The 21,316-nt window shown below is 35.5% G+C and overlaps 1 protein-coding gene across 2 annotated transcripts in view; it reads right to left on the reverse strand.

Moving 5' to 3' along the window:
• Window positions 1-21,316, reverse strand: part of HDAC9 (histone deacetylase 9) — a 608,128-nt gene that overhangs the window by 193,101 nt on the left and 393,711 nt on the right. The window lies entirely within an intron of this gene.

Raw genomic sequence — 21,316 nt, forward strand, 5'->3', positions numbered from 1 at the left:
GAGTCACTTCGAGTACAACTTTCTGTACATTGAATATACAATGAACCAGAAAGGAAGGGTGGCCACAACTTAGATTTGAAAAAGTTTGAGTTAGGTTATATGTTCCATAATACAAGTGTACATTATTCATATATATGTTGCTAGTTCTTTGATTAAACTATTTTACATAGTGATGCTTTATAGTGAGTCCTTATTTATTAGGTTTCTAAGTAATTACATTTAGAAGAATGGGGACCTGGGATTGAATTTCCACGTAGTGGACGTCAATGACAATGACGGCGGTGGCGGCGGTGGTGAGGAGGATGATGGGAAGGATGGTGGTGCTTCTGATGACAGCTAACATGTAAACCGTGATTCCTATTTTCCACTACTGCTCTAAACACATTGTCAATATTAACTTACTTAACCATAAAAAGTCCAAATGGCATAGACTCTATTTATATCTCGATTACAGTATCTCAATGAGAAACCAAAACACAGAGAGAGGGTAAGTAACTTGCCCAAGGTCACATAGCTAAAATGGGATGAAGCCAGGCTCTGTAACGGGCTTGTTTAGCTCAAGCCCAACCTTCTAAATACTGAAAATACTGCTCCTCCATCTTTACTTATGTCTGAAACCATAAAAATTATAAAACTTTCTATTCAAAGCATTGCTCATTGTCTATGTCAGATATAATGTTATAATTTAGGTAGAACTTTCGACGGGTGAAAATGCTTTCTTGGTAGGAATTTTAGATTTTATCAGACTACAAGAAGTATCAAAAGCAGAGCTGGAAATTTTCTGTGTCTCTTTTATGTTGCTTTTAGACTCCAAATACCTGAAGTTTCTGTCCCCGTTCTCCCCACCTTGCCTCTCTCCAGTTTCTTGTTGCACTGAGAACCCCTGTGTTCGAGGCTTTCATGGAACCGGTGAGGTGAAAGAAAAATTTGGAAGAAAAATTCAGATACAAAAAATAAAACAAGTTAATTTTTTTGTGTTCTACAACTTATTTTATGCCTGAAAATATTTAAAAAAGTAAAAAAAAAAAAAAAAAAATGGGGTCCTGAACATATAGTAAAAGTAGAAAATGAGGGGAAGGCTGAAATCAGGATGGCGAACAGAAAGCTCAGTGACTACACCCTGGAAACGTGTATTTCCGGGGCTCCCGCTTTGAGGCAAAAAAGGTAAACAGCTCGGGGGAAGGATTAAGGCTCCTGACAGACCTTCCAGGAGTTCAACCCACTTCATCTTAGTGGAGAAGCCTGAATATGAATTCACCCAATCCAATTCACCAGGATTAAAGACAGAAAATGGGAGTGTATTTATGTACTTAAACTTTTTTTCTATATACATTTATTTTAAAATTCCCCTAATCACACCAATTTTGTCTCTGGAAAGTTATAACTAATAAATATATGTAAAACCCACATAGAGAGAAATAAAGAATCCTTAACTATACTGGTGTCTGCTGTCACCTTGCTTATAACCTAGGACAAAAATCAGACTCTCAGAATTGGGTCTAGGCATGACTTGCGGATGAACCCTACCAGATTAAACACTATAGACTGACTGTCCAGAGGGAGTAAATCAATTGATTAATCCTTTCAAAAGGTGGAGTTGAACAGGCACTGCGTTTTCATTGGGAACAGGTGGAACTGAGTCCACACGACACCACTTCTCAACTGTAGGGTTTTCTGTGAGACTCTAGTACTTTTTGAGCCTGTCCCTTCATCTAGAAAACATGAAAGGCTAACGCCTTCCTTATGTCACAGGGATCTGACCACCTGATTAGATACCTGGGAGTAACTGTGAAGATCTGGGTGAATGAAAGAGGAAAGGAAAGGTTTGCAGAATTTTTATTATTGCTCCTACTGCCGAAGAATGGAAGCCAGGACCAGGGCCCGGCCTCCTGATTCTCAGTCCAGGCTTCCACCCTCGCCTAACCCATTGCAGGAGCTTCAGCAAAGTCTGCAAAATCAAGACAAAACTGTGCCAATAGCTTGGGAAAACAGCTTAGGCCACTGAAACATTCTACTCAAAACCTAGGCTTCTGTATGCTTTTCAGGTTGGCAGACAGCTTTCATTCCTACATTTGTCTGGTTGAGAATGGGCTGGGTAGACAGACAGCTCTTAAACTTCTTTCCATGGGTCAACATAAAAGACGTGAACACAAGACTAGGAATGAGAACTGGGTTCTTGCATCTGTCAGCTACTAAAAATCAATAACCTTCACTAATTCATAGTCTCAACAGAAAAAGTCAGTTCATTCATGCAAATGAGCTTAATACCTTTGTCATGCACATCAACAGATGTGCATTTAAATGCCTGCTCCATGCATTAGCTGTTTCACTTTGGATGGATTACTTTGTATCTGTGAACCACAGTTTCCCCTGTTATATTGGGGATAGTTATTTTCCCCCCACACTTCTCCCAACAGCTTCCATTTTCTGTCTGTCTCTGAGCCCATGGAGCTGAATCCTAGGGTTGCATCACTCCAGTCCTGGGGGGATTCCATTTGGGCTCAAGCTACTGGCAGGACTGGCTAGGGGTCCAAGGATCAAGGAGACCCCTAGCCAGTGTCACATCACTGGCTGGCTACAGCTTGGTGTCTTCCTCATTCACCTCCTGGAGGCCGGCTGGTCCTGGCTCCAGGGATCTCAGCACTGCAGGAACGCGGTTTCCTCTCCTTGCTTCTTCAGCCCTGGGGGAGGGAATGGCTTCCTGCTGCTGCTATTTTCTGGGCCCCTCAACATCCCTGAGCATGATAAAAACCTATGAGCCATAATGGGTAGGTTCTGTTTTTTGCCAAGGCTCTGATTAACACAGTCCTACATACTTTGCAAAGTTACGAGAGAATCAAATGAAATAATGTGTAGTAGAAGATAAACTAGTGGTTCTCAACCAGGGAAGATTTTGACGTCAAAGGACATTTGGCAATGGCTGGAGTTTTGTTTTGTTTTGGTTTGGTTTGGTTTGGTTTGGTCTGGAGACATTTTTGATTGTCTGTAGGGGGAGTTGCTGCTGGAATCTAGTGCACAGAGGGCCAGGAATTCTTTCTAAATATCCTACAATGGGCAGGAGAGCCCTGACAACAAGGAATTATATAGACTCAAATGCCAATACTGCCAAGTATGAGAAACCGTGGGGTAAGCAATCAGTAAATGGCAGTTGTTAGTAATTGTACTACACTGGGATGATCAAAGGAGATCATATCTGTTAAAGATTCTCAGAGGATGTGGGACTGAGTAAAGGAGGAAAGTGGAGATTATCAGAAATCAGGGAGTGACATACGTTGCCTGAAAATATGAAATATTTCAATACATTTTACCCTTAGAAATTTATTTTAAGACTTTTATAATTTCACTGTTATTTCTAAAGAGAGTAAAGTTAGTCGACTTCTATTCATTATGGAGATATACAGCAAGATGTAATTTCTCAATTTGGAAGGATAATATTTGAGGCATTGTGACATTTTTTTCTCTAGCAAATGAGGACATAGCTCTTTAACATGAGGAATTATTGATATCCCATAAAGTGCAACGTAAATTAATTTTCTTAAAACATGCTATGTATTACTTTTTAAAGTAAAGATCCATATCCATTGGTTTTAACAAAACCTTTTGTCTGTATTTCAGTACTGGTTTTGAGTTACGGGAGGTATCAGAACATCAGTGGTGAGGGTGAAGGTTGGAATGAGAGATAACCATCAGTTGGTCCTTGCAAGGCTTCATAAACTCACTGCTAACATTTCAGAAGCCCACACACCAAAGCTCAGCATGATACATACCCAAGCAGCAGGATTAATGACCGATTGTGCTGACTCAGTTTGCAGTTGAAGTTAATTCCATCTTTTTCTAATGTTCTGGCCTCTCTCAAGTCTGAAGATTTCCATTCCAGTGACTTACTAATGGAATGCAAATCCTCGAGGGCCCAGAAGGAGATCACTAACGGGGGAGACATTCTGCTTGTGTTTGAACGTATTTCATGCCCAGCTGCACTAATTTCATTTCTATTTTTACCCCATACCCATCACTTTCTGCATCTCAGTTAGTCATAGAAACAGAAACTAGCTGTTTAGTGTGTGTACCCACCTAAATGCATTTGTCTGCTGAGATGGAAACCTTGCATGAAAAATTAATTGTCATTATTTAAATAAAACAATCAATGTTAATAAAGAGGACAGAACTAAAAAGTTTTTCTCTTTTTACATAACAGAAAAAGTGAAAAAACAAAACAAAACAAAACAGAAAACATGTGAAGAAGCCCATAAGCTCAATTTACTTCAAATCTTTCTTCACATACTGTGCTCCCTGGTACAGAATTAACTTAGGAGTGACAGGGTATGAAGGTAACAATAGCAAGTAAATAGTAAAGTATATATAGCAGGTTCCAAGGCACAGTAAGTGATAAGGCCCAGACTTGTCATTTCCCTGATTTCACTGAGACTGGTGTGTGTGTGTCATTTTCACACATGTGCACACACATACAGACATGGAAGCTGTTTTTGTAGAAGCAAGGAGGTCTCTCACACAGAAAGACCAGACTCAGATTTCAAGGAAACTTCCTCTTGTACTAACTGCAATGCTGGATGAGTTGCCTGATCTCCATGTGTCATTTCATCGTCTATTACAGAGCAGTAACAACGCCTACCAAGCATCATGATGGAAGATTAGAGGGGAGGAGCAAAGCTGCTAGCTCAACTGGCTATCTGTCAAAAAATTAAGTCATTCAATAGATAGGTGTTGGATAGATGAATGTTTAATGCAGTTCGCATATAAGATTAAGGAACTTATATTAAGACAGAACAACTAAAATGTAAAGATAAGAAGGCTGGAAGGCTACAAGTGGTCTACTCCCTCTGCCTAGTGCAATGTTACTAATAATAACAACAAAAGTGACAATAGTCCTTTTCCAATCTTTTACTCAGATTATTTAAAATACATTTCAGTTAATAATTGACTTTACATATGTAAAGTCCTCACTTTTTTAACTTTCCTGTTCATAGTTTCTATTTAGTCCTATGTTGTAAATACATGACCACCTACTAAGAATGGTTACTTACTGTGTTTATTTTGTCTTTGTTCATTTAATCCTATTATGAATATTTTTATACCAGTGACTTAGATAAAAATTGAATACCACATATCGTGTTATATAGTAGTTCTTCAGCCCTGGCTGGTATGGCTCAGGGGACTGAGCACGGGCTTGTGAACCAGAGGGTCACTGGTTCAATTCCCAGTCAGGGCACATGCTTGGGTTGCAAGCCAGGTCCCTAGTGCGGGGCACACAAGAGGCAACCACACATTGATGTTTCTCTCCTTTTCTCGCTCCCTTCTCATCTGTCTAAAAATAAATAAATAAAATCTTTTTAAAAAAATTCTTCATTCTCATTGGATATGATCTTAAGGAGAAAAGGGATAAGCTTCCACAGAGCCACGGTTAATAACATTATTAACTAAGACCATTGACTACAAATCAAGACGAAGAACTAGACTAATATCTCTTTATATTAATGAATATGTGCAATATTCAACAATCCCACCTGCAGTGCACATTTAGCCCAATAATCATAGGTAAAGCTCATGCTTCCATCACTAGCCTCAGACCCCTCGTCTGGCACTGTCTGTTCTTTCAGGCTATATAGGCATGTGGCACTTTATCTACCCAGCCTCCTTCTCTCCTGGACTGCCCTGCTCCTCCCACCCACAGGGCTACCTTAGGAGCTGCCATAATCCAACAGTCACTTGGGACCAGGCACATAAAACCTATCGCCCATTCTCTCTCTTTGGAATGTCCTTTATAAAGATTAGGTTTCCTGGTATAGTTGCTGTCGATCGCTTCTCTCTTTTAGGCTACCACTGTGGTAGACCAGGCCATGTGTATACTGTTCAATCACATAATCATAACAATTATGAAAAGACACTTGGGGGAGACAGTAAATTCTTTAATCAAACTGACTTGGAGATATAGGTCACTTTAATTTTCAAAGTTCATAATTGAACAAAGGTTATGTATTTTCAGAATTAGCATTCAGAAGGATAAAGTCAATCTAACACAATTTATAGTCTTTCTTGGTTTGGATAATGTGACTCTTACTGTTATAAATCAGATTTTATACATTTTGATATTGAAGAACAAAATTAATTTCTTTGGGAATTTTAGCTTCTAGTAACATACAAATTCAATTTCCTGAAGAAATTATAGTATTATTCTTTTTGATTTAGAAATACTACTGTAGAGACTTATCCATTCTATTATTGAGAATATACCAATTACATCTATTTGTTAAAAGAGAATTATTCTTTTTCATAAAGCACATTGATAAATGTTACCTTTTTCAATTTATATTGTGTTCTTCTGAAGTGTTCATTTTATAATAACATTTATTGCTTTCTTCCGATTATGTACCTCATACATGTTCAAAATTTTTAGAAATGTGACAACTTGAGTATACACTGTTAAAATGGTTTTTTTGTATGTAAAAAGTATTTGAAAATGAGAATCATATTTATAACTGTATCCTATTCATTCACTTAAGAATATATTATTAGTTTTTTCCCAGGTAATTATACATTTTTTAAATTATTCTATTTATTGTTTTTCTCTTATGAATCTTTTCCCAAGCAATTATATATTCTTTTAAAAATACATTATGTGGATATACCATGTATCATTATGCCACATTTTCACATGAGTACACAATATTTTATTTCAGTATCTGATAATGTTAAACATTTAGGTCATCTACAACATTTTGCTTTGAAAGACAGCACAGTGGCACCTATGATTTTGGATCTACATGTGCATTTGTGAGTATTTCCCTCCATCAGTGTAAATGAGAATTTAATTCTTAGGTTCCTCATATAAGAAAATGACAACCACTACCAACTTCATATGACTAGGGAAAAAAACTACCAATGGGCACACAGGGCAAAGAGTATTGTGGAGTCCTGGGAAGCAGCTCAGAGCAGCCTGAGAAAACAATGTGGCTGTCTTGGGTAGCGAGGGTGTGGTCTAGAGAGGGAGGGTTGTTAGCTCTAGGTGGGCACATTCCCTTAGTATGCACGGACGCCTCATCTCAGGAGCCAGAGCAGGGGCTCCAAAGCTCAAAGGCCCATGACTGGGCACCCAGTTTCCTCAATCTGAGAGTGCCGCTGTATGCAAAATCCTGTTTCCTTTTCCTCTCCTGTGTGTCTCCAGAGTTTCTGCAGCCCTGGTTTGGCTTTGCCGGGAGTCAGTAAAAGTTTACTGAATGAATGAATGCACAGATTGCTACTCAATGCTTTTTTTTTTTTTTAACATGAGGACAAATGGAGAGGAAACAACTATTTTCTTAGTATTTTTATGACATATAAAGTACAAATTACTGTTTTTAACAGATAAGGTATTTTAATCGAACACTGATTCTGGACAGAAAGAAATGATAACGGTGACAAAATATTTCATTACTAAAGTTAAGACTAAAGCTTTCTATTTTGTTGGTTCCATTGTTTACTTAAATTCAGTGAAGAGCCGTTAAATAACAATACTGACAACCAAGTTTGCAAGTTCCATGAAGACTGGGAATGTGATTTCATGTCTAGTTATATATTCCCATTGTTTGGCACTTTTACAGGGCCTACTAGATAGAAGAAACCCATAAGTTACTTAGTCAATGAATGAATCAATGACTGAGAGAAGGGTACCATTAATGCTGAGTAGAGAACCTTTTTCTCCTAGCCATTCATGGTATGGCAAAAATGAATAGCATACTATGCCATGTGATAGGTATAAGCAGAGTGTTGTGGCTGTAAGACAGAGATTCGCTGACTTTGAGGGAAGATTCTGGGGGTGCCGTGAGATTCTGACCCACAGAGGTGGGAGGGAAGTGCAGTTCTATGTAGAGGGAACCACTCATCCAGAGGATGGTGCTGGCAAATTCAAGGAATGAAGATGAAATATGCTAGCAGGGTAGGGAAGGGATATTGAAAGGATGTTAAGGTTTCAAAGATATATTGTATATCAAGCAAAATTTAGCTACATTATGCAATACTAACAGGGACTACTGAATCTGTACCTTCAAATGACAGACTTCCTCTCTCTTCAGGCTTTCTCAGCACGTAGACATGATCCGACCTTTCCCACTTAAATAAAAAAAGCCCTCCTGATACACAGATATTATTGGCCACTGTCTGCATTTATATTTTAATTCACAGTCAAGTTTTTTTTTAAATTTTTACATAGCCCTACACTTGCCACCACCACTTCCTAAACTCAAACCACCGCAATACGGCTCTAACCCTCACTGTCTCACTGCAAGCACTTTACCACACATAGTGCTCAAAGCAGTAAATGAAATAATTAATATTCTGTCTATTCTCAGTAGTTACCAACTGCACACACTCATGGTGGGTCTTGATAAACAGTTGTTGAATGAATAAATGCATGCTTGCATGTATCCATCCATGAAAGAACACTTACATCAAAAGGCTGGGTTTCAAATGTTGAGAAGAAAACTGGCTGAACTTCAAATTCTCTAATTTCTAAGAATTTCTTGATGTTGAATGTATGGCAAAAGGTCTTTTACAGCAGATGTGGAATAGAGAAGGAATTTCATTTTTCTGGCAAGTATCAAAATTACCATGTTTGAGAGTCAAGGAAATCCATATCCCATACAGTCTAGAATACATTTATATGTTAATTCCTTTATTTGTTTTAATTTTTCAAATATAAAATATATTTTTTAACTAAGTAAAGATAAATTTGGAAGATCTACATTTTAAAAATATAGCAAAATTTTGAATGAAATGATCACTTCAATAAATCAAACTAGATTAAGAACAAGTTTTAGATTTCTTCAATTCAGTTTCCAAATTTTTTTTTTTTTTTTTTTTTTACCTAAAGCCTAAGGGTTTATAATACAGTGTTACTTCTGAGGTAGTATTTTACAAATTAAATAACATACTACTTTTGGGGAAGTCTGAATTTATAAATATATTTCTATCTTTTTTCTTAATAATTCTCTTTAGTTCTAAAATTCTAAACAAATAAAATTCGGAATTAGTTTTATTAATCTTTTTAGTAATGAACTAATTCCTATCTGCGCATGAAAAAAAAGTACACTGTGTATTTCCCAGTTTTATATTTACCTTCTATTAGATGTATCCTTTCTATACTCTTTTAAGTGGAAATGTCATGAATAGAATTATTTTGGGGTGTAGGTCTTTTTAACACACTTTCTACCCATACACTTCAGAGCGACATGGATAAACACAGGTGTGCACAGATTTCACCTACCTCCTGATAGGTGTGCACCTATCTCCTGAGAACTCCCTGGGTATCAGCAGAAATTTAACCTTCATTGCACTTATTTGTGTTCTCAGCATGAACTTCATCTAGTTATGTTCATGAGAGCCTGGACTCGTTTTTCAGTTTGGATAAACTGTTTTGGGTAAAGTATTATCCATTGTTCCTGTGCCTCAATTTTCTTGCCTGCAAATGTGGACAGTAATGTCCTTTATCCTGATTTTAAAGAGTTTAGAAGTACTGAATGAAATGACATGCACTAAACATAGTAAATCACTGACTAATCTAACTGCCATAAAACTTTTTTTTCAAATGTATGAGTTACAACTTTTTTTGTCTCTAATGTTTATCTGAAATTTTCCAGTTCATTCCCATAAAACTATGAAACCATTCTAGCTTTTTTTTTGTTTGTTTCTTTTGCTTTCTTCTGACTTGCCCCACTTATAGCCATCCCAAAGCAGTCACTCAATCTCTTTCCTGTAAAATATTACTGCATATTATCCAGGTTGGGCCAATATAATCACAGGGATCCTTTAAAAATATGGAAGAGAGGCACAAGAGGGGTAGAGTGATACAGTGTGAGAAAGACTCAACACTGTAGTTGTTGCTGGTTTGGAGGATGGAAGGAACTTACAAGGGAATGTGGGCAGACCCCCAACGCTGGAAAAAACAAGGAAATGGAATTGCCCCTGGAGCCTCCAGAAAGGAATATAGCCCTGCTGACACCTCAATTTTAGCCCATGGAGACCCATTTTGGACTTCTGACCTCCAGTACAGTAAGATAATAAATATGTGTTATTTTAAGCAACTAAGTTTGTGGTGATTTATTACAGGAGCCACAGAAACAGTCTAATGAATTCCAAGGTTGGTGTTGCTTTGGAAATTTAAATATTCTGAAATACTGTTTCTGACAAGATCAAGCTTTAGTATGCTGTATTTTTTTTGTATTATTGTTAGATAAGAAGGTAGGGTGCTGAAGAAAAGTGTTAATGATATATGCCCATCACTTTTTAGCAAAAGTACCACTTTATTTACTACTTACTGTTTTATCAGATATAATTTTCTATAAAAGGCAAAGGAACTATTAATATATTTGCTAACTTGTAGAAAGGTCCAAAAGAGAAAAAAAATATAGCTTTTTTTTTCTTTTAAATTTTTTGGCTTAAGTTCCACAAGGGCATAAGTTAAGGATCAATTATTTTAACCCTAAAATGTTAAGATCTATTAAATAGCCACAATAAGCAAGCAATTTCCAAAACTCATACAAGTGGTACCATTTTACTTTTTCAAAAAAGTAAATTATTAAGCCAAATAAATGTATGATAAGGCCCATATCTAAGAACAATTTCTCCTTTTAGTACAATGTAAGTACAAGAAGGGGAAGAAAGTTTAAACCTCTAATTAGCCATTTTCAAACTGCAGTTAATTAAAATATTTTTGCTTTTACATATGATCTTTATGGTATGAGATACAATTCCAGTCTCCTACAGCTTAATCAGCTAAATATAAAATGTAACCTTCCATCTGGTAAATCAATTTAACAGACATAATTGTGCCCCACCATAACTCAATAAGACACTGAGGAAAACCATTGAAATGCTATTTCCTTTTCTTTAGAAGAGAATTATGTACAATTTCAGCATGCTTTGCATTTCTAAAAGTTAAAGTCAACAGGGAGGTATCACTCTCCTTTACATGAGTTTCCCATGAGAAAATCAACAGCAAAGTATAAAGCGTTTGCTGTTATTCATGAAACACTCCATAATACTAACTTGGCTTTAACCAGAACATATTATTTGGCAGCTAAAACCTTTAATTAGAGTTGTGGTTTGATCAGATTTTCACTGAATTTATGTTCTACAGGGGCTCAAAGAACAACTTTGTTTTTCTAACCAGTCTATTCTATTTCAGGTGGTTTAAATGCCGTGCTTGAGCTAGGAGTGGAAAAAAAGGGAATGCTGCTCTGATTCTCATTTTATCGGCTTTAATTATGATTCAACATTTCTGAACAAGTACTAATAGCAGTTAGATAAAAAGAAGAATGAGACACTCCTTCTAACAAATATTTACTGAGCACTTGCTCTGCGTACTGTTGTATTCTAGGTAGTATGTAAGAAAACACATCTAAAATGATGGTTCCTACTTTAAAAAAGAAAAAAGAGTGGATGGGGAAAAGGTCTTGGTGACAGACTGGACAAGAGGAAAGAGATGGTGATGGAGCAAAAGTGGAATCTGATGATCTAACCTGCATGGATAGGGGAGCTGTACTGACGGAGTTGAGAAAAAGCAAGTCTTGAGGTGGAAGCTGGGAGGGTCAACTTTTAAACCCAGTAAGTTGAAATAATTGCAGGACATCTTGGAAATGGCAGCCTGCATTCTTTGAAATGGTTGAACATTACAGATATGGATTTAGACTACATGTAATAAAGAACTTAAAAAATGAAGATGGTCCTGCTGAGCCTGTTCAGTGTACCCATGAGGAAGTTGGGTTAAACCCAACCGTAAGAGCTACCTACTGATTAGGATGAATAAGAACAAGAATCAAAGCCTGTACACTAGTGATGATCATTAAAACCCAGGAAAATTAATATGATGGAACAACATGCTAAGAAGGGACAAATGAACTTTGAAACGTTACATTTCCTGGGCTGCAGATGTAATGGATACATTAGTGGAAACTAGAGATGGGAAGCAGATAAACGGCAGTGCAGCACACAAAGTTCAAGTTTAAAGGAGGAAGAGTTGGTCAACAGTGTCAAAAGACACGGGGATAAAGAGAAAGGATACCTGAGGAAAAGTCCATTTATTTGGGGTTTGTAAATCATTGGTATCCCTTGAAAAAGACTGTTACAGAGAAAAGAGCTGAGTCAGACAGTGACTATTTCTTTAACATCATAACCTAGCAGAATAACTAATGCAGAATGGACCCGCAATACATGTTATTCTGAACTCCATCACCTCAGTGGTAATGGAATAGACTCAAAGTTTGATAAGAGGATAAAAACTAGAAATTCTTAAATAAACTATTTCTTTTTAATTCTTTTTTTCTTTTTTTAAGGAGAGGGATCATCTTCAAGTTGAAAGCATCATAGAAGGACTTTGGTACATGGGAGATTAGGAGATCTTTGCTTTAAGAGGATAACTGAGCAAAGTCTCTTAAAACAGACACTGAGCTCCTTGAAAGCAAACACGTTTTCCTAATCAGCTCTATGTGCTCAGAAAGAGAGAAGCGGTGAATAAATATTTGCTCAGATTTCCCTTCTTTCCCATCCCATTCAGCAAAATGGAGAGGGGCAACTTTGACATCTATTCCTTTAGAACAGCTTAAATTAGAAGATTGCTCATGAAACTCCGAAAATGACAAACTTAAGAACTGCTCTTCCCAATACCTGCCATCCTTTGCCATCTTTACTCTGTGAAGCAGCCGAAAGGCAGACTGTATTTAGTGTCCTATTGATCACCCGTCTGTACTCCTCCTATTCAGCCCTCACTCATCTTGAATTTAGAATTCAGTATTAGAATTTCCTTCTAATTATAAACTAAGCATATGCAACTTTTTATACTACACATTTTAATGTAATTTCTGCTGACAAATTAAAAAAATATTTCCTTCTAGTCACCCCAAAGTTTCACCTTTAAACATACTGAGACTCTTTTACAATTCCAAAGTTCGCTGTGAACTAATCTTGATCTTTGTCTTTCACATTCTCCTCTTAGAATCTGCATCTTAATGGAGAGAAGAGCCATAGTAGCCACGGCCTTTCCTCACTGCGGGGCATCTCCATTCCCTTTTCTCCCTAAATATTTCCCTGTGTTCGCATGTCAGTCATCTCTGGGATTTACCCAGTACCATCTTTGGCTTATACGACTTATTTTTCATTTATCTTTTACTTTTATGTCTCGCTCCTGTTTCATCAGTATAATCAAAACACAATGCATCAACTTTTTTCTGAAATTGGAAGGAATTACCTTCTGCAACACCTGCACATCCATTGGTTTTATCATTCTGTCTCTAGTGAAATCTACAGGGCTGTGCTAATACCCACACATGTGGTGTCAGAAAAGTTGGAATTAGAGTTCCACCTCCGTTGTTTACTGTGTGAACTTGGATACATTCATAAGCCCTCTGAATGTTAATTTTTCCAAAAACTAGTTAGCTCAACTGCTTTCCATTCTCTCCTTTTGTTCAGGCTGGCACACAATAACCAAGATATAGTTTTCTAAAGCTTTCATTGTTTCATGTTAATCTCACACATAAAAAAAAATGTATTCCACTGACTTCTTTGATCCTCTTTTTATCCCAGATTTCAAGAGGAAGTGAATTTCTGCAAATTGGGTCTTGCATGGGCTTCCGTCATCTAGCATTACCCGAGCTAGCAAAAATTTCTCTCATTGCTGCCCAAAAGAGGTCTTCCGTTTAAGATGCTCACCCTTTATCTCGGCCTTTTTTCCTCTCCCTAACTCTTGACCTAACCATTGCTCAGGATATATCACGAACCACTTCATTTCCATATGACTTCCCTCCATACTCTAGACCTCATTCTTTGTTCATAAAACTAAAGGACTTTAAAAACCTTTGTCCACTCAAGAAATATCATACATGCCCATGATTTCAGGTTCTTTTCTCTGTTCCTAACAAAACTGCAATAGTAATTCTCTAATTTAATTCTTTATCTTATGTTACATTTAAAGGAATTAGAAGATGCTCTCGAGAAGTGGCATAAATTAAAATGGAAACTTTTTAAAAATAAAGATTTATTAAACCCATGATAGGTTAGGCTCCAGGAATATAGACATCTTTTTATTCACTGTAGTTGGGGGTAGAAAGTGAAAAATATTTTGTAGAGCTGATAGAGTTTGAACCAGAAAATATAACACTAGAAATCTCCTGGGGAAATAATAAGCAATTTGCCAGAGATAATAAGGAACTTTTACAATGTTTACTGTAAAATTTTTTAAATAGGAGACACTGGAAATACATTAAATGTCCAAAAATAGAGAACTTATAGTCGAGTTGTATAATAAAGTATTATATACCCATTAAAGTGACATTGGACAGTCATACTTGGTTGAATGTTATACTTAATAGTTCCAATACAGAAATTACTTTTGTTTCTATTTCTTTAATTTATATAAGTTTTACAATTTATGTAGATTCCTTTTCAATAAAAAATGCAATCTATGTTTTTAAATAAAATACAAATTAGGAAAATCTCTGCATAGGCTAAAATTAATTCCTTCAACAGAGCAAATTAAATAACTTAGTTTCTAAAAGAGAAGAAAAAATTTTTTTAAAGAATTGTATAGTTGCAGTAAATAATCACATTAATTCTTCAAGAAAAACAAACAGTATCCTAGTAATGACTCCACAGGGAAATTATTTTATATGTATCTACATGCAATGTTAATGGAAAACATAATAACTGTGTCTTTAGGAAACATTTTTTAAAGCTGGGAAAAAATTCTTCATGTGCTTTTCTTATAACTATATCATTAAAAATAATATGATAAACTTTAAAAGTAAAATTGATTCTAAATGGATTATTTAAGCACATATAAAGGATATCTTAGTTCTTATTTCTTATGTTTCCATAAGTTTATCTATATCCCTAAAGAAATCTAGCATGTTGGGAAAATAACATTTTCTTCTATAGGGACTACAAAGTATCATATTTTTGACACAAATTTTATGTTTACAGCTTCTCAGAATTCTGTCATTGATCAATATATTAGTTTATATTTGTGGCAAACGTATTTTCAACAGCAACTTAAAATGATAATTTTTTACTTTTGGAAAGTTTATTTTAAAAAAATGCTTATATACAGAACATTTTTAAGAATACATCAATTTGTGATTTTGAATAATTTGTTTTCAGTGGAATATGGCTGTTGTAGTAGTAGTTGTTGCACTTAAGAGGAATAATTCAAACTCGTGTAATTTCTAAAATATTTTAACATTATTCATGATTGACTGAAGTTACATTATAATGGGTACAATCAAAATTGTTATAATTCACTACTTTTATTAGGATTGATCAACATTATGCTTTCACTTCAGCAAAATTGTCTTCTTCAGTGATATTAGATACCCCTTATTTATGTACAAAGCATAAGAGTGGAAAGACCAGGTTCTGAAATAAAACTTCCTGTTTTCAAACCTGGCATTCCATTTCCTGCTCATACAAATAAATTGAGACTGAGGGAAATTACTAACTTCTCTTTGTTCCCTTGTCTATGAAACTGGAAAGAAATAATGAGATCTATTTTAAGAGTTGTTATATAGAGTCAATAAGAAATACAGCAAGATGCTTAAAAGAACATTTATCACATAGTTGTTCATGTTCTCTCTTACCACTTGTAAGTCCAATGAGCTATTAACCTCAACGATCTTCAAATGAATATTTAATAAACATATTTAAAATATATACATATTTAAATATTATTCCTGTCGGTGGTAATATCACAATGTATAGATTACCCATTCATTCATGATCAACTATACTATAACAGCAAGGTAACTGGCTGCTCTCTTGTTGACCAGTGTTTTACTGTAGAGCAACAAAGTTTATGAAATAGATAAATACTGTCATCGTTAATGAATTAATCATTATGCATCTCTTGGTATTGTAGTCTCTATTCCCAAAACAGGATTTATATCACAGAGTTCCCAGTGCATTTCTCTGGCAAGCATTCAACTCATGAGATCATTGCATAATAATCTCCAATGATGTTTTACAAAATGAGAAATGCGATATGAATTTATTGTATTGTAACCAGCACATTAAAATAAAATAAATAGAATAGAATAGGAAAGAAGTCATTATCCATGAGAAAGGTATTGTAAATTTTTATTTTTCAGTTGTGTATGTGTTCCACATTGTGCAGTAGTTTGTCACAGCCAAAAAAATTTGAAAGACACATATATTACACAGAAATACTCTGATCTCCAGATCTTGCCACCAACCACAAATCTTGCCACCAAGTAAATTTATTTATTATAGAGAGGCAGCATTTACATGGGAATAACTACAGGTAGTAAGGACAAATTAAGTGAGCTGAATTGTAAACGATTTCAACATCATTGCTTCTGAGTAGGGAAGGTAAAGGACTTAGAAAAGCTTCCCATAAACTGTAGTACCAAAGATGGCTTTTGGAGAATGGGTAGGCAAATGAGACCTGAAGAGCCCACTGAGCAAAGGCCCAGGGCATGTGTGAAGACCCACACAAAATTTTGAACAGGAAAGTTAACAGGATCGATTGGAGCTTCCCCTTGGAAGGATGAATGCTAGTCAGTTTCATTCTCAGTCCAATTCACTTGAGAACCACTGTAAACTCCACTCAAATGCTCAGGCTGGCAGCTGAGGCAGGCCCTTGGCCCCCTCACCCCAGTACAGCCAGTCTCTCTGTGAGTGACTGATCCAGGGTTGATACATGACCCAAGCTGTTTGAGTGAGTTAGTCCTGGGAAATGATGAGAGCTATACTGAGGGGAATGTGCTTAGTTTTGCTGTTCTTGTTAAGAAGTTAAGAGGCAGGCCTAGGGCTGTACTGCATTATCCTAGTCACCATTTGGAGGGAGCATTGCTATATATAAAGTCCAGCAGAACCAGGATAAGGACTCATATTTCTAATGACAACATGGGAACACATTGAACTAACATCATTTAAGCACCTGGACACTTGAAATATTCAGGTAAATGAACCCCTCCAAACCGCCTCCCCACCTTTTCAAAAACTAATTTATATAGGGGTAGGCCAACTAGGTTTATAGCTGTGCATACTCAAAACACAGAGTTTATTCTCGTACTATTTACTTGTATCACAACTGTAAACCTACTTTTACCCACCCCTGTATTGGTTGCTTGCTACTTAAAAAATCAAGAATCCTGAGAAATATAATTCTGCTCATTCTATTTTCTTGGGGTTATGTGATTTAGGAAGTCTCTAAGGCTAACTCAGAGGGAAGAGTTTGCTGTGACATTAGTGATATGTGCCTTGGGCACTGAAGGAATTTTGTAACACATAGGCCACACGTGTGCCTGTCCAAATTTACACCTGTGCTATCGCTGTACGATAGTTTCCAGCTAGCAAGTTGTGCTTTTTTAGATTTAAGTTAATTTGTCAACAAAAATCTGCACACTAGCCACATTTTGTGTTCAATTGCAAGTGACTCTATCCGCCAAGTGAGCATTGAATTGAACAGTGGAGATAGAGAACTTTTCCATCATTACAGAAAATTCTTTTGGGCAGTATTAGTCTATATATTTTTCTCAGAACCCCCTACACACAACTGTAGCAGGCTAAATAAATTCTCTCTGAAAACTTATTGTGCTACCTATTTTAAAGTAATATTATATAATTAAAACAGATAATTCCAATTAAATATACTGAATGCTTATAATGAAAAAATTAATATCCTCAATGTCTTCTCTTATCTACATTCTTCAGGTGGTTTGAATCTTTGCTTTCACTCAAGAATGTTTATAATCTGGGAATGTGAAATAGTAGTTTCTCAAGGAGCAAGGTGGGTCAAATGCTAAATTAAATTAACTTTCAATCAACCTTTTAGGAACCTACTACATGTACCTCACTAACATAGCTGTGAGCTCTTTAATGGCAAAAATCCTTTTTTACTCCTATTGATTTATTTAATACCCACTAATAGGCCCAGCGCAATGTGTGATGTGTCAGATGAGGAATGAAGATGTTACAAACACTGTCTTCAAGGACATTTTTATCATCCAGTTGGGAAGAATAAGATAAAAACAATGGTATAAAATATGACATCTAATAATTGACAAATGATTGTCAGATTTTATAGCAAAAATTACAAGAATATGAGAATATAGATAAGGAAAATGTCAGAATGAACTTTTCATAAAAAATGACTTTTGAATGTATCTCATTATGGGTATAGGTGGTAAAGAATAGAGGAATCAATGTAAATATTGAAACAAAAAAAAAGCTCAATAGCAAAAAGTTTTATAAAAGAGGACACAGGTAGACAAAATAAAGATAAGTCTGCCGTAAATTAAAGCCACTTAATGAAAAATCTAGCATGCCAGTATAAACTGTTACTATGTGCTGCCTTAAATACCAGTAAGGCTTTTGTGCAAATGCTTAATGGTTTCTCCCAGACTTCTTTGCCATAAGTAACACTTTCATTGCAAAGTAGCTCATTGGTTCACTAAAAATTTAAAGGAAAGATAATCACAAATATTTCATCTTTTAATTTATTTCATTAGATATGTCTAGAGATATATATGTACATATATTTGCATGGAATGTTTTTCCAGAGTTTCAAGTTATAATTGTGAATGTTACAAATTAGGAGTCGTTTTTCAATGATTCTCATGATTATAAAACAGATGGCTAAATGCTTTTAAAGTCTTAATTATTATTTTTTGCCAATTTCTCATTCCAATCCTATGTAAAATGTCTTGCCTATTCCTAATTGAGCATTTTATAGGGAGTGAAAAATATGTCATTTGACTTTGCTACAGTTAATTAAAATGAATTTTAGATACAATTTTATAAAAGCACCATCATTTATTTCTTACTTATACAGTCTTCAAATCATTACCATTTTCTTATCTTACTTTTCATAAAACATAATATATTTGCTGTTACACTTGTGCACAATCTTAGGAATTATTTGATCCAAATCTTTCGATTAATTGAGAAATCTAAAATCCCGAGTCATTAGGTGCTATGTTCAAAGTCATATAATAGTGACGAGGTTAAGACCACAAATCTAGATACCTTGTGCCACTCCAATTCTTTTATAAGCATATCATGTGGCTACAACAAGTAATTCCTACTACTACTGCCACAACACTATTCTTAGTAAGTCACACTGGCTATATACACCAAAGTTGTTTTATGTCAGGCATTTTACTATGCACATTCATGCAGTAACTTCATTACTTACAATAACTATGCAAGGTAAATATTCTCCTTACTTGACACCTGAAAACGCTGAGGCTCAGAGAAGTCCTGTAACTTGCCTGTAGTCACACAGCTCTGAGCAGTAGCACAATGGTCCACTTCTCAGTCATACCTAACTCCAAAACAATGTTATTTTTCCATGCTTTGTCTTTCTAGTCTCTATTAGCTTTTTCACACTACATCCCTTCCATCCCTCCACAAGCAAATAACTGGAGTTAGATTTTCAAAGTTTTTATAATGTTGATTAATTATCCCACAAGCCTCAATAAATACTTGCTCTTAGCTCCAAATAGTTTTACATTTCGCATGCACAATCTGTGAGACCAGCTTCTCATTCATTGAATTGTGAAACAAACCATTTTGTTCTTTAACCCTAACTAAATCATACCTAACTTTTGAATAAAAAAATATTAGGAACATGATTTTCTATTATGCTTCTTATAATTTTTAAATAAAAAATCATATATAGCCCTGGCTGATGTGGCTCAGTGGATTGAGCACCAACGTGAAAACCAAAGGGTTGCTGGTTGGACTCTCAGTCTAGGACACATGCCTGGGTTGTGGGCCAGGTCCCCAGTAGGGGGCATGAGAGGCAACCACATACTGATGTTTCTCTCTCTTACTCCTTTCCCCTCTCTAAAACTAAATAAATAAAACATTAAAAAAAAGATAACATGTAAATGTGTTCTTTGTCACAAGGAATCTTACTATGTTAAACCATTTAATTCTTGGGTAAATTCTACAGTAATTTATCAGGTGTAATATGCACAATTAATTACCTGCTAAACTATTTTTTAAAAAAAGCAAAAACACTGCTATTTAAATTACAAAACATCCATTTGACTTTTTCATATTTGAGATATGTTATCTTAAAAACTGAGCATCTTAAAATCAACTAAATATGATAGTTTAAAATGACTAACTTTTAATAATTTAAATGGCTAAATATATCAAAAAGCCTTCTTCAGAAAAGAAAAATTCTGTCAAAAAATTAAATCCTTTTTAAAAAAGGAGCTGAATTTTTTAATTTTGGAGGGTCAAAGAAAGATTGGTTTGATTGTCTTGGCTTATCAAATCTCTGGTATTTGATGTTATGAGAAAAGTAATAAAATATAAATATTCCTTATAATTACCAAGTCTTGCTTATGTAGTAGTTTGTATGCTAGTCCAATCCAGTATTTCATCAAACTTATTTTCAAAGTAGCAAAAATCAATGGAATGTTGATTTCCATTGGAGAAAAGAAAAAGATGGCACACAGGAGAGGGAATAGAATAAAATACCATAGATTGAATCATTAGGCAAAGGCTTTAGTTCAGCACAAGGTATTATATTCCTTTCAAAATGTGATTTAAAATTATTTCAATCTATTCTATCTCTATCACAGTTTTTTTAAAAATCCTCATCTGAGGATATGTTTATTGATGAGGGAGAGATCCATCAGTTGCCTCCTCTATATGCCCTGACTGGGAATCGAACCCACAAGCTTTTTGTGCACAGGAAGACACTCTAACCAAGTAAGCTACTGGCCACGGATCTACCACAGTTGTTAGAACACATATTTGTTAGTCATGATCAAGCTGAGCAGAGAGTCAATCATTAATGTCAACCTTTAAAAAAATATCTATTATAATTAATTGATAGTATTTATATTGCTTAAATATGAATCTGTCACCTCAAACAGTTAAAAAGTCATCTAAATCAATGGAAGACTTCAGGTATCAGCTCCAGCATGTAAAGGACTTAGAAGTCTTTACTGTCATCTTCTTCACAAGGAAAAAGCCAAGCAAATTAAAAATTAGAGCAATTTTCTTAGATCCGTCAGAGACCTGAGGTCTCAGAGCAAATCACTACCCCAAATCTAAAGACACAGGAACATACAGGTAGTCACAGCTGAGATCAGCTTACTAGGCGCAGAAGCCACTGGAGTCAGTAACTGGTAGGAACATTTTTATGTTAATTTTGATGAATTGCCAGAGGCTGAGTGTGGACTAGCTTGAAAGTTAAAAGCTCCAAGGGTCCAGTCTCAGGGAGGACCCTACACACTCATTGGTTTTGCTTACAGAAACCCAACCAGCTTCTCTCAGCGAAGATCAGTGAAAAGTC

Source organism: Pteronotus mesoamericanus, unplaced genomic scaffold (assembly GCF_021234165.1).
Source record: "Pteronotus mesoamericanus isolate MK-2021 breed Mesoamerican mustached bat unplaced genomic scaffold, CSHL_Meso_final scaffold_85, whole genome shotgun sequence".
In the NCBI taxonomy this organism is placed as follows: Eukaryota; Metazoa; Chordata; class Mammalia; order Chiroptera; family Mormoopidae; genus Pteronotus; species Pteronotus mesoamericanus.